This window comes from Sinocyclocheilus anshuiensis, unplaced genomic scaffold (assembly GCF_001515605.1).
Source record: "Sinocyclocheilus anshuiensis isolate Anshui unplaced genomic scaffold, SAMN03320099.WGS_v1.1 scaffold1390, whole genome shotgun sequence".
Taxonomy (NCBI): Eukaryota; Metazoa; Chordata; class Actinopteri; order Cypriniformes; family Cyprinidae; genus Sinocyclocheilus; species Sinocyclocheilus anshuiensis.
The window spans coordinates 286,895-292,721 of record NW_015560623.1 but is presented as its reverse complement, the minus strand read 5'-3'; positions in this window follow the sequence as shown (position 1 = coordinate 292,721).

The window sequence follows — 5,827 nt, the reverse complement described above, 5'->3', positions numbered from 1 at the left end:
ATTAGTTTAATAAATAAATATATATATATATATATAACTACTTAGCTGTTTATTTTTATTTCAGTGTTAGTTTTAGTCATTTTAGTACTACAGATTCTACTTATTTTAGTTACACGGTTAAAAAATGTAATTTAAACAAAGGTTATTCAAGTATATTTTCAGTCTGTTTACTTAAAATGTCATGTTTATTTCAATGCTTCACCTGTTGTTTCTTTTGAAATGGTTTCAAAGTAAATCATACATTGCAAATGTTTAATTTTTTTGATTAATTTAATTTAATATTTGTATTTTCTTTACATATTATATATTATTACCAAAATAACCAAAACCGTAATTAATTTATTTGATTTTACATTTTAACTGATTAAGGTGAAAGGTGAAGTACTAAAATTGCTAAAGCTAAAATGAAATAAAAATGTATGAAAAGCACATGAGATTATTCATGAGATCATTATTATTTATTACATTATAGTTTTTCCTCTAATATTTATATATGATTAAATTTCTATTTTATTTTAATTATTCATTTTTTATAGTTTATATTTGAACTCACAATAATAACATTGGACTATCTACATTTCTCTCTCTCTCTCGCCTCATGTAAACAGTAAGCTCCGCCCCCAAACTCTCCCTATTGGCAGTCAGTATTTTTACTCAAACTTTTGCATCTATGCATCCAGTAATGTAACTAAGCATTTTATGTTACATTCAAGCTATTGATGTGATCAGTATGTGTCCCGTGGGAATCGAACCCGTGACCTGTGTGTCGCCAGCGCTATTGATCCAGCAGATTATGAAGATCTCTGCTCACTTTTAGCAGGTTAGTGGCTTTCTGGGTTTTCTGGACGTTTGCTCTGAGCGTTTGGCCAGACGAGTGTTTATCTGAGCCAGTCGGTGTGTGTGTGTGTGTGATTTTGGAACAGAGGTTCATTTCTGCAGCTTCAACACGAGTGTTTGGCCTCCGTGTTGTTCAATGCATCATTAGAATTGCAAATCACACACAGCAGGTCCGGCGAAGGCCTCATGTGCACAGATGAAGTGTATCGCATACGCTGTAGAATCTACATTTGTTATTGTATTTCTGATTTTATCTATTTTTTCAGTGAAGAAATTCATAAGGTGAATTTCATTCAGGTGAATGATGGCTCTGAACACTTGTGAATCAGATCATCATAACAGGTGTAAACACAAGCTGTGAGTGTTTGAATGAGCTTTTCTCACTGAAACATTCAGTGTTAATCATTTGTGTTAAAATTGAATGTCTCAGTATTTGTTTTGTGTGAGTTTATCAGTGGTTGATGCTAAAACTGTTACCTGTCACAGTTTGGCCTCGTATACTTTGACCTTGTAATGCTTAACTTATGTAAAATATAGTAAAAATAAAGTACTTCAATAAAATACTTTATTTAAATATTTTATTTATTTTATACTTTATTTTAACAATTAATTTATTTTATACTTTAAGTCATTTATTTATTTTCAAATTGTGATTAATTGCTGAAAAAGGATTTATTCAAGAAGCAAAACATAACTTTTAGTTAGTTTTTTTGTCATTTTTTACAGTAAAAATATCACAAAATGCTAAAAAAAAGGATAAATTTGCTTGAGAAGCAAAAAATTATTCACAACATGTTTTAATTAGTCTTTTTTATTTACTTGTTTTTCCAGTAAAAATTTCTAAAAATGCTGAAAAAAAAATCAAATAATTTGAGAAGCAAAAATAATTCTTAATAATTTTTTTAATTAGTCTTTTTTTTTTTTACCTGTTTTCCAGTAAAAACAACAAAATGACTAATGCTGAAAAAAGATCTATTCATTTCAGAAGCAAAAAATACTTAATGAGTTTTTAATGAGTCTTTTTTGTTTTCCAGTAAAAATGCCTAAACATGCTAAAAAAGAGAGACATTTACTTGACTTATTGAGTTTTTATATTTTTCAATACAAGTATCTAAAAATATATATATTTTTTCCTAGATGCATATATATATATACTGTATATATAATACACACAGGTACATGTCATTTAAATTCATTGAAAGGAAATGTCTATAATGTCAGTATGAATATAAATGCCTCTCTCTGGTGATTGTGTGTCTCTCATCCGCTGTGAATGTGTTTCCGTCTCTCTTCACACTCATTTGACTCTGTTTATCTGCCTCTTCACACACTGTTGTGTTTCTCTTCTCTCCTTTCTGTTGCTTTCAGCATCTTTCTTTCTCATTTGTCTTCACTCTCCACAACAAAACCTCATTCATTCGCATTTCTCTCTCTTCTGTATTTCTTTCTCTCCTTCATTTTCTTTCTGGGTCGCAGTTTTGCTCCTAAATGTGATTTCAGAGAAGAAGTTAAAATGTTTCAGAGAAACACATACACCGTTTAAAGAGAGAGAAACTAACGGCGAGCGGCTGCTTTTTTCACGGGACGGACGTTAGTCAGGCTCGGATGTGTTAAATTGATCAAAAGTGTCAGTAAAGACATTTATAATGTTCCAAAATATTTATATTTCAAATAAACACTGTTCTTTTGAACTTTCTGTTCATCTGTGAATCCTGAAAAATAACATGCATCACGGTTTCCACAAAAATATTGTGCAGCACAACTGTTTTCAACATTGATAATAATCAGAAATGATTCTTGAGCATCAAATCAGCATATTAGAATGATTTCTGAAGATCATGTGACACTGAAGACTGGAGTAATGATGCTGAAAATACAGCTGCGCATCACAGGAATACATTACAGTTTAACAGATATTCACATAGAAAACAGCTGTTTTAAATTAGAATAGTATTGAACTATTTTTACTGTTATTACTGTATTTTTATCGGCTGTCTCTGATGTCTACATCCACACACTCATGAGTTTTGATCATTATTACATGTGTTCAGTGTCAGTCAGACTAATGAATTCATCAGGTAATGAAGAGGCGGATCAATCAGCTGATCAAATACAGTTCAGTTTATTGGCGTGAAAATATCTGTAGATTTGTGTTACTGCAGTGTTATGAGCGAGTTTCCTCTGTTGACTGACCGCCGGAGCCGTTTCCGATTTGGGGTCACTGTAGGGGTCTGATACACACACACACACACAGGTTTAGATCTGAGGTTGTGGGTCTTTTCTCTGCATGAGGTTCAACAGGGTAAATTATTCTCTGACACACACACTCACACACACACACACAAACAAATCAGAGCATTCATAAACAGATAGTGAAACAAACGCAGGCTGTGTTCCTCCTCCCACCGATAAACATAAGATATGAAAGATCATAACAATGAAACATCGGCGTGGCGTCTCGGCATCTGCTGATCGTCTCTAGAGAGAGAAATAAACTCAATCACAAGCTGCTCTCGTAGCAGCACTTTAAAATTGATTTAATATTTATTTACTGTAAGAGCAGCCGGGAGCTTTGATTTACTCTTGACTTTCATGGCGGCTCTGTGATGTGTAGAATTTAATCAAACTCTGAATGAGAGAGAGAGAGAGTTTCTGCCATCGCTTCGACTCTCACACTCCGTCAGTCAGATGGACAGATCGAGAGACAGAAAGAAAGAGAGAGAGAGAGAGAGAGAGAGATTCATGCCAATAAAGCACATGAATCTGATCCTCGTTCACACTGCAGATAAATACAGATGTCACTCCTGTTCTGATGCTGATTCATGTTCACACACACTTCACTCAAACACAATTCACTCCTGAAAGATTCAGATGCTGAACAACTCCATTTTTATTACAGTAACAGGTCTTTTACAGTTTTTCTCAGTCGCTTTGGTGCATTTCTCGAATCATTAGCAACTGATCATGTAGGAAACTGCAGATACATGTACATAATCAATTGCATGAATGTACCAAAGCAATCACAGCTTGTTCAAAATAATGAAAAACTGCTTTTATGATGTGTACAAATGACTAGATGATGTGGAAGTTGTACAAGTAGTTTTGAGAATTTCATTTCTGATTTGAGAAATGCACCAAAACGACTGAGAAAAACTGTAAAAGGACATATTAAGCACTTCATATTAAGTGTTTTCCTGGAATACACAAGGAATACACAAGCTTATATTTTTGGTGAATGAAGAAATGGATCAAACACATGTTTCCATAACACTTCAAAAAATTATTATATTTATATTGTGTTGTTGGACAACGAGACAAAACTGTGTTTGAGAATTCAAAACAAACACAAAACAATAATAAATAAAAACAATCTAACTAAAACACTTACTAAAATTAAATAAATCCTAAATGTCAAGTTAAAATAAAAAAATAATTTTAAAATAATAATTAAACTCATGAACATGTCAAATTAAAATAATAAAAAAATGTACTCTGACAACAATCAAAATAAAACAACTAATAAAAATGTATTAAATTCTATATATGTCAAATGAAAATACATTTTTTAAATAAAAACAATCTAAATAAAACACTTACTAAAATTAAATAAATCCTAAATGTCAAGTTAAAATAAATAAATAATTTTAAAATAAAACAAATCAAAATAAAACACATTGTAAATGTGTTAAATACTATAAAAATAATTTTAAAATAAATGTTTTTTCAGAGAACGGTAACTGTGCAAATGTTTTATTAAATTATTGAATATTAATTTATTCAGAGTTAATATATCTGGTCTTTAATAATGTTCTCAAAAATTTGTAACTCAAATATATTATTTTTACGTCTTTCATATGTTTTTTTTTCTGAAAAGGTTTAGTTTTTTTAAACAAATGTTGCTACTTGTTTCGGAACGTTCAGAGAAAATGTAAAAGTAACATTCCCACAATGTTTGGAAAATTATAAAATGGAATGTTCCCTTAACGTTCGCAAAAAAATGTTTTTTAAACATTCAAAAAACTGAAGGTTTCGGAGAACATTCAGAAATAACGTTTCCGTAACGTAATGACAATGTTAGTAAAACAATCCTAGAATATAGTTTTGTTATTCTTACTGTGTGCACCCGAGAGTTAGTTCTTTCGATTTCCGTTCATTTGATAAGTTACTTTGATCGATTTCAGTGGATTTTATCGAGTAGCTGTGTCAGTTTCCCGCTTGATCAGCTCATGAATATTAATGATGTTTGCTGAAAGGCAACCTTTTTGCTATATCGGTTTGATTATCAACACATTTGTTTGGCAGAGGCTTAAAATCCTTGTTTTATGTAGCCGGCAACAGTTTATGATCTTTGTACTGTGGCTAAGCATAATGGAAAATGAAAATATAATGATTATTTCCTAAAAAGCGCCTCCCTCCCTCTCTCTCCTGCTTCTAATGGTGTGTGTGACATCGAGTGCTGCACACACACACACACACACACACACACACACACACATATATGTGGGTTATTGTAGTGGCTTTTATATCTGATGGCTGTGTTCAGTGTTAATGGCCTCTCATTACGACGGAGTGATTTCAGAGGAAAGCGAGTGAAGTTTAGGGGAATATCCGCAGCTTTAATGGCTGCTACAGTGAATATGTTGCAGTCTATGTCTCTCTCTCTCTGATTACAGTATAAGGAACATGATGGCGCTCTTTGTAATTTATTTCTGGTGAGTTATTTACTCCATCTGCTCGCAACAAATGTTTCTCCGACTGATACCGGAATCAGTCCCGACAGAGCCAACTAGTTCTCAATCAGTCGGGCTTTTCTCTTGAAACCAGTTTCTGGAACCAGGACTGATTCTGCACGAGGTTTCCAGCAGATCTGAGTAAAGGAAGGTCTGTAACTTTACCTGAACAGACGTCAGGGATTCACAACCTTTTTTGGTGTAAAACCCCTTTGATGTAAAATATTTAAACACGAGATAAAAAAAAAAAAAAAAAAGGT